General features: G+C 45.7%; 1 pseudogene; it reads left to right on the top strand.

Moving 5' to 3' along the window:
• The first annotated feature begins 2,538 nt into the window (after positions 1 to 2,538).
• On the top strand, positions 2,539 to 8,032 carry LOC100601659 (annotated as a pseudogene).
• The last annotated feature ends 1,307 nt before the right edge of the window (positions 8,033 to 9,339 follow it).

Here is a 9,339-nt window from a genome sequence, read left to right as displayed (position 1 = left end):
TACAATGGAGTTAAGAAATTTGAGACATCCCCAAATATTTGGAAGTTAAACAATGTATTTCTAAGTAACCATGCACCAAAAAGTAAATAAAAAAGAAAATTTAAAAACATTAAGAGGCTGGGAGTGGTGGTTCACACTTGTAATCCCAACACTTTGGGAGGCTGAGACAGGAGATTTGCTTAAAACCAGGAGTTCCAGACCCACCTGGGCAGCGTGATAAGACTCCAATTCTACCAAAAATTTAAAAAAAAATTTAAAGTAAACAAAATACAACATGTTAAAATTTATGAGCTGTGCTAAACCAACGTTTAGCACAGCTCATGAATACTGACCACCTATATCAAAAAAGAAAAAAATTACTAAACTATTACAAATCAGCTTTCACTTTAAGCAATTAAAAAAAGAAAACAAATGAAACTCTAAGTAAGCAGAAGGAAAGAAAGAATAAAAATTATAGTAGAAATCAGTAAAATAAAAACAGAAAGACAATACAGAAAATCTATTTAATTGAATGAAAAGTATGAAAATATTTTTAAAGGATAAACCTTTAGCTAGACTAAATAAGAAAAAAAAAGAAAAGGCACAAATGATCAAAATCAATAATGATGAGAGCCATCACTACTAATTTAAAAAAAATTAAAAGGATTTTAGGGGACTGTTACGAAAGACACAAATTACCAAAACTAACTCAAGAAGAAACAGAAATTCTGTATTCATCTATGACAAGTAAAGTAATTGAATTTGTAGCTAAAAACCTTCCAACAAAATAAACTCTAGGCCCAAATGTTTTCACTGGTAAATTCTACCAACATTTAAGGAAAAAATAATGCCAATTCTACAGTCTTTCCCAGAATATAAAAGCAGAAGAAACACATCTCGACTCAATTAATTAGGGCAATGATACCCTAACACCAAAACTACAAAAAGATAATACAAAAAAAAAATCAACTTATAGGCCCAAATTCCTCATGAACATAGATGCAGAAATCCTTAACAAAATATTAACAAGTCAAATTCAGCAATATAAATAAAAAGATAATACATCACAACCTAGAGGGGTTTACCCTGGTAATCTAAATTATGAATAATTTGTCTCTGGATGATGAGATTATGGGGAGTTTTTTTCCTCCAAATTTTCAATAATGAACATGGTTTAGTTCTTTAATGAGAATTTAAATATTGCAATTTAAAAGAAATACAATGAATTTTCTTCCAATATTTTGTGGAGTAGACAGTGAGTGGAAATGCTGATTTGGGTAAAAGAGAACACATTTCTCTCTCTCTCTTTTTTTGTTTTTGTTTTTTTGTTTTTGAGATGGAGTCTTGCCCTGTCGCCCAGGCTGGAGTGCAGTGGTGTAATCTAGGCTCACTGCAACCTCCGCCTCCTGGGTTCAAATGATTCTCCTGCCTCAGTCTCCCGAGTAGCTGGAACTACAGGCGCACACCACCACGCCCAGCCAACTTTTGCATTTTTAGTAGAGACGGGCTTTCATCATGTTGGCCGGGATGGTCTTGATCTCTTGACCTCGTTGATCCACAAGGAAAAGATGAAAGCATGAAATTAAAAATAGCAAATGTAGCAGGATGCCCCCTCATCTGTCCCATGACCAAACAGGGGTCCAGCAGAGTCCTCAGTGACAAGCAGGGGCCTCTGAGGCCCTAACCACACAGAGGAACCACCTCCCCTGCATGACAGGGACATTTGCATGAGGACACAATCAGGTTTTGTCATTTGCAAGGTATGTTATAATATCTCCTTTTTCAAGGGCAAAGCAGTGAGGAAGTCATCAAAGTGGCCATGTTTGTAAGTGGCATGGCATGTGCAGAAAAAAGAAATTTCTAAGTATTTCCTCATTCTCTGTTCTTAGCTGGGACCTTGGACTTTATTCTAAATAGTTACTCTAGTACCAAAAGCTGAATGAGACTATTGTGCTATGGAGAAGGGTAATCTCTGCTGGCAGGAAACCAGAACTGGTCTACCTCCAAAATCACCAAGAGGGATATTTTATTTAATTTTCTATTCTATTTTCTATTTTATTTTGCAATCTGAAAAAGGAAATGATAGGTGATATAAATTGAGTAATTTCTTTCCTTACCAATCTGCCATCTTTCCCAAAATTCTGGCTCAGAGCTCTGGTGACACAACTTCTTCCCCCACTTCAATCTGTAACAGAGTGGGCAGGTGTGGAGACTTACTGTTGGGTTAGCTGAGGCAGAACTCACTGAGCTGATGCTGGTGAGAACCTGCAGTCACAGGCTTGAGTTTCCCCGGGCCTGAGCAATGTGGGATCCCTCCCTCCCTGGGCCCTATGTGCCTCCTCATGTACTTGATGATGCCCCAAATTCCTTTAACAAAAAGCATTTACTTACATTAGAGGCAGAAAGTCTAAAATGCTAACTGCAGGAGAGGAGAACCGTAGGCTGGGGTTCAAACTAAAATGCAGCGATTGATACAGAGCCAGTTCAGGGAGCAGCCTGCTGAGAGTTCTAGGTGTCTGATCGGAGGCCTCCTGCCTACATGATTCTGCCTGTGTTTGGATGCCATCTTTCGTCAGACCTAAAACCCATGTCGACATTTTTGCCAAAGAACAGGTTAAGGTTCCTGGGGGCTCTGGGCAGTATAAGCAATTCTCTGAGGTGATATGGCTGACTTCGTACACAAGGTACCACACTGCAGGGCCCCTTCAGCACCACAAGAGTAGTGAGCTTCCCACTCATAAGTGAGAAGGTGTCAGGCCTGATTCAGCAGGAGGAACAGTAACGTGAAGGATGTCCCTTGGACAAAAGTCAGAATGAGGCCAGGTGTGGTTGACTCACAGCTATAATCCCAGCACTTTAGGAGGCTGAGGCGAGAGGATTGCTTGAGCTCAGGAGTTCCAGACCAGCCTGGCCAACATAGTGAGACCTTGTCTCTACCAAAAAAAAAAAAAAAAAATTAGGCCGGGTGCAGTGGCTCACACCTGTCATCCCAGCACTTTGGGAGGCTGAGGCGAGAGGATTGCTTGAGCCCAGGAGTTTGAGACCAGCCTGGCCAACATAGTGAGGCCCAGTCTCTATAAAAAAATTAAAAAATTGTCCAGGTGTGTTGATGCGCACCTATAGTCCTAGTTACTTGGGAGGCTAAGGTGGGAGGATCACTTGAGCCCAGTAAGTCAAGGCTGCAGTGAGCTGTGATCATGCCACTGCACTCCAACCTAGGTGACAGAGTGAAATGACAGAGCAAGACCTTATCTCTAAAAAATAAAAATAAAATAAAAAGTCAGAGAGGTGAGAAGTGCTGGGTGGGAGGAAGCAGGCAGGGAGACTGAGAGCTGCTCTGGGACAGCAGATGATAAGGTGACAAGGTGCCCACAAGGAGGATGTGGAAGCCGCTGAGGGCAGAGCCTGGAGTCACTAGTGTGTCTGTGTGTCAACAGTTTCCCTGAGCCCAACTGTGGTGGTGGAGAAGACCCTGACTCCCTTGAGGCTGCCTGACTTCCTTCTGGCCTCTCCTTGCAAGTCCTAAATATCACTCCCCACCCCTTGTCACCTCAGAATCTCTTCAGCTAGGGTTTTGCCATGGCCAGGATACACATGGGGAAACTGAGATGGCTTAAAGGTCATCTTCCTTTTCCAGCACCTGTGTCCTTGTTCACAGAGCCAAGACTGGTCTGCCTGCTTCTTCGCTCTGCTTCTGTGTCCTCGGTCTTGCACGTTTCTGTCTTCTGGGCTCTGCAAGCGCTTGTTGCTTTATTTGCCACCTGAGCCTCACTCTTCAGGCAGCTGTCTAAATTCGTTGTCTAAAGGCAATGAATCATGCAGCAGTTAAGAAGATAGGCTCTGGTGCCAGGCATTTATTAGCTGTGCAATCATGGGCAAGTTACTTATGCACCTTACGCCTTAGTTTCCTTCTATGTGAAAGGGATAATAATACCACCTGTTTTCATAAGCTTGTAAGAATAGAAAGAGTAAATATTTATAAACAATTTTTTGAGACATGGTTTCACTCTGTTGCCCAGGCTGGAGTGCAGTTGTGTGATCACAGTTCACTGCAGCCTTGACCTCCTGGGCTTAGGAGATCCTCCCACCTCAGCCTCCCAGGTGGCTGGGACTACAGGTGTGCACCACTGCACCCAGCTAATTTTTTGTGTTTTCTTGTAGAGACAGGGTTTTGCCATGTTTCCCAGGCTGGTCTCCAACTCCTAGACTCAAGCGATCCTCCTGCCTCAAACTCCCAAAGTGCTGGATTACAGGCCCAAGCCACCACACCCAGCGGGGATATTTTTAAGGCAGAAAAAATGATCAATATGTGACCAGTGGGCAGGGATTTGTTAATTCTTTTAACCCAAGTCAGGGCTACTGTCCAGGCGATATGCCAAACCTGGGCTGGCTTCCATCCCAAAGTGGACTTTGATGCCTCACCACTCAACGTGCTGGCCTTTGGGCCAGCAACATCACCATCTCCTGGGAGCTTGTTAGAAATGCAGAACCTCGGCTGGGTGGGGTGGCTCATGCCTGTAATCCCAGCACTTTGGGAGGCCAAGGTGGGTGGATCACCTGAGGTCAGGCGTTCGAGGCCAGCCTGGCTAACATGCTGAAACCCCGTCTCTACTAAAATTACAAAAATTAGTCGGGCATGGTAGTGGTGGGGGTGCTTGTAATTCCAGCTAATCGGGAGGCTGAGGCTGGAGAATTGCTTGAACCCAGGAGGTGGAGGTTGCAGTGAGCCGAGATCATGCCATTGCACTCCAGCCTGGATGACAGAGCGAGACTCTGTCTCAAGAAAAAAAAAAGAAATGCAGAATCTTAGGCTCTTCCTCAGACCTACCACATTAGACTCTGCATGTGAACAAGCTCCCCTGGTGAGTGGCGTGGGCATCAGTGTTTGAGAAGCACTGGCCGGAAGGGTGTTGGGAGGCTGCCCACCTGTTTCAGTTGTGCTTTAAATATGGCACCTGTATCTGCATTGTACCAACTCAAAGGACCCAAAAAGTCATCTCCCTCTGAGTCTTCCGTTAATATAAATATCCTAAACTGGGGGTGGAAAGTGGGTGTCTGAATATTCCTGGTTTAGTAGTATGAGAATTCTTCAGCAGTGAAGAAAATCTAATTTGCATTCCTAAATGGCACAAAGCCTGTTTCCTTTATGGCTTTGTCTTTGTTTCATCAAATTTACCCACCGTGGTCCATATCTGAGACCAGTCAGCTCTGTACACCAACTGAGTTAAGGCCTGCCTCGCTCCTCCAGCCAACCAGCAAGTGTGGGTGCCACGCTGGGTGCCAGGGAGTGGAGATGGATAGCATATGATCCCTAACCTTGAGGGTGCCTTTGTTTTGCTTTGAGTTTTGGAATTTCATAGACTTGGAACTCAGAGTCAAGTTCAGCTAAAACAGCTGAACATCCCCAAGCTTCCTGCGGAAACTCCCAAATCATGAACTTTGCCCATGGTTCTGAGTCAAAGCCATAATCTAGCCAAGTCTCACCTTCATCTGTATCAAAGATCATGTCTGAAGTGATAGTTTTAACTTCCTATTCTGATGGTAGGGAGGATGGTAGGAAGGATGGGGGGGTGAGTTCTTTGTCCTTGTGGATTTCTGATTTTTTTTTTTTTAATTATTTTCGTTTTTTGTAGAGATGGGGTCTCCCTATGTTGCCCAGGCTAGTCTTGAACTCTAAGGCTCAAGTGATCCTCCTACCTTGGCATCCCAAAGCGCTGGGATTACAGGCACCAGCCACTGCACCTGGTCTGTTGTTGTTGTTTTTTATTTTTGTTTGTTTGCTTGTTTTTGAGACAGTGTCTTGTGCTATCACCCAGGCTGGAGTGCAGTGGTGCAATCATGGCTCACTGCAGCCTCGACCTCCTGGGCTCAAGTAATCCTCCCGTCTCAGCCTCCCAAGAAGCTAGGACTACAGGCAAGCACCATCATGCTCGGCTACATTTTTATTTCTGTTTGTTTGTTTATTTATTTATTCTTGGTAGAGATGGGGTCTCCTTATGTTGCCCAGGCTGGTCTCAAACTCCTGGTCTCAAGTGATCCTCCTGCCTCGGCCTCCCAAAGTGCTGACATTATAGGCTTGAGCCAATGTGCGTGGCTGGATTTTTGATTCTTAATCTTGGATGTACCCAGGAAACTAAAAATGTTTATGCCTAAACTGCAACCCAGGTCAGTGCAAGAACATTTGCATAACAAAGAAGTTAACCGTTTTAAGTGCTTTTCATTTTGCTGAATCTCCACAACAACCCTGTGGAGTAGGTACTCTCATTACCTTCATGTTTGGATGAGGATTATGGGGCTCTGGGGAGTTAAGTGACTGACTGAAGGTCCCTCAGCCTGTGAGGGGTAGAGCCAGGTGGTCTGTCAGTTTCTGCACTAGACTATTACGCTAAAGTGCTTCAAATTGGCCCCCAAGTGCCCTTACACATCTCCCCAGGTGTCCATGGAGAGTTAAGCACCTCTGCTATAGACTCAGCAGGAGCCTCACCTGCTCTTGACTCCAGTTTCATAGAATCTATGCTCTCCCAGGTAGGAGGCGGCTGCCAGGCCTGGGGTGGGGGTGACACCTCAATTGTGCAGCCTCAAATCAGAGCAATGCCCCTGGTTTTGTTCCTGCTGTCTAGCTTCAGGTGCTCACATCTCAGTGATGGCAAATCACTCCTAATTCATTTTGCCCCAGCCCCGATCTCTTTTCCCACCTTCTTATCCTCTCCATCTTCTTTCCATGTCACTCCCTACCTTTAATCTCATCGATCTAAATAGGTTCACAGCACTGTTTATTGCCCACTGGATTGGGTTATAAATCCACCCAATTTATAACCCAGGGAGGCTGAGGCTGGAGAATTGCTTGAACCCAGGAAGCGGAGGTTACAGTGAATTCTGCAACCTCCACCTCCTGGGTTCTTCTACCAGGCTTTCAAGGCCCTCTACATCTTTAGCTGGCCCAGGCTTTGTTTCCCTAAACCGACCTCTGCTCTCAGCCCCTCTGCTTGTCTGGGCCCTACCCTTCTTCCCTTGCCTGTGCTGGACTGACCCAGACCCCAGCTTCTCCCTGCTCCCCACCTCCGGCCAACATGGAGCTCTCCAACGTCTCATTTAACACTGTCTGTCAACCCCACAAGCCTTTGATTAACTATTCTGCACTGTCTTCTGATTGTTTCAGAGACATTCGTCTATCTTACCAACACCACCAAGGACAGGGATTATAATAAATGGTTCTTGTGTTTTCCCTGCAGCATGAAACACTAAGCTAAACACATCACAAATTTGCAATAAATGCTTTCAGAATTAGATTTATGGACAGGCTTAGAAACCAGGCTGATTTAACCTTTTTCCTGGAGGTGACTGAGAAATATGGGGTGGTGGATGGTCTTTGAAGGGGTTGGGACAGTGTCACAGTTGAATACTGGGCAGGCTAGATGCTGGACAGGACATACGAGACCAGGAGGTCTGGATTGTAGGGTACAGTGAGATTGATGTGTAAGGGCTATCTATTGTGTATTTGTTATCTAGTGCTGTGTAACAAACAACCTCCAACCTTAGTGGCTTAAAATAACAAGTGTTCTTTTGAGAATTTAAGAACAGCTGTTCCCCCGGCTGGCAGCGCAGAGGTGTCATGATTCCTGGAGTTACTGTAGAATTCATGAATCAGCAGGAGTTCATCAGAGCTCTGGTAGCCTTCCTCAAAAAGTCTGGGAAGCTGAAAGTCCCTGAATGGGTGGATACCACCAAACTGGCCAAGTGCAAAGAGTTTACTCTCTGAGATAAGAACTGGTTCTACACATGAGCTGCTTCCACAACGTAGCACCTACACCGCCAAGGTGGCACTGGGGTTGGCTCCATGACCAAGATCTACGGAGAATGTCAGATAAATGGTGTCCTGCCCAGCCACGTCAGCCGAGTCTCCAAGAGTGTGGCCCACTGGGTCTTCCAAGCCCTGGAGGGGCTGAAAATGGTGGAAAAGGACCAAGATAGGGGCCACAAACTGACACCTCGGGGTCAGAAAGATCTGGACAGAATCGCTGGATAGGTGGCAGCTGCCAAGAAGCAGCATTAAAACAAATGATCCTGGGTTAATAAATTGCCTCATTCATTAAAGGAGAAAAGAGGATTTGAGAGCAGCTTACTTGGATGGTTCTGAATCAGGGAATCTCATGAGGTTGTAATCATGATGTCAGTTGGGGCTTCAGTTATCTGAAGCCTTGACTGGGGCTGCAGAATCTGCTTCCAAGCTCACTCATGTGCATGGCTGTTGGCAGGAGGCCTCAGTTCCTTGCCATGTGGTTGTTTATAACATAGCAGCTCACTTCCCCAAGAGCAAGCAACCTGAGAGAGAGAGAGACAGGGCGGGGCAGGGGAGCATGGAGTCTCTGATGACTTAGCCTTGGGAGTGCCAACCATCACTTCTACTGTGTTCTGTTGGCCTCACAGACCAACCCTGAGACTATGTGGAAAGAGACTACTCAAGGGCATGGACACCAAGAAGGAAGCTCATTAGGGGCTATCTTGGAGGCTGTTTCCACCAGGAAACATAAGACCCCGGCTCAAACCCACTTGAGGGATGGAAAAGGAGGGGAAAGAGTCTCAAAGGACTCCAGCCTGGAGTCTGGAAATTGAGGGGTCTCCTTTTCAAAAAGGCCTTTCTTGACTACTCTGGCCAAACACTGCCCACCACCCTCACGTCACTCTCAGGTTATCCCATACACATTCTTTGCACTTTTCACTCTGAAATTGCCTTTCTTGCAGATTTGTTGTATCTTTCCCATTAGGAAATAAACTCCTCATGAGCTGGGAGCCTGCCTTGTTCATGCTGTGTTCCCAGTACCTAGTATGGTGCATGACATGTAGTGGGTATCAATACATGTATATCTAATGAACAAATGAATGACACCTGGGGGAAGGGACACGACCCTTTGCCTAGGGGTGGGAGTTCGCACTTTGCACAAGGATGGGGCGAGTGGGGCTGAAATCCAGCTGGCGCCCTGCACCGAAGTCTTGTCCTGGGACAAAGCCTTCCTCCACTGAATACCTGAGTCCTCTCAGCTGGGTCTGCCTCAATCCTACAAAAGGGCCGTATGTGCTAGCAGAGGTAGGGGCTCCTGGAAAATGTTGGGGTGGAGGCTGCAGTCCATAGTGCTATCCTAGAGATCTTTTTATTCTTATTTTTAATTTTTAGAGACAGGGTCTTGCTCTGTCACCCAGGCTAGAGTGCAGTGGAGTGATCATAGCTTGCTGCAGCCCTGAACTCCTGGGCTCAAGAGATCCTCCTGCCTCAGCCTCCCCAGTAGCTGGGACTATAGGCACATGCCACCGCACCTGGCTCAGAGATCTTTCTGAAGCTCACTCTACTTTTCCTGTGGTTCT

This window comes from Nomascus leucogenys, chromosome 3, assembly GCF_006542625.1.
Source record: "Nomascus leucogenys isolate Asia chromosome 3, Asia_NLE_v1, whole genome shotgun sequence".
In the NCBI taxonomy this organism is placed as follows: domain Eukaryota; kingdom Metazoa; phylum Chordata; class Mammalia; order Primates; family Hylobatidae; genus Nomascus; species Nomascus leucogenys.
This window is presented reverse-complemented; position numbering and strand designations above follow the sequence as displayed.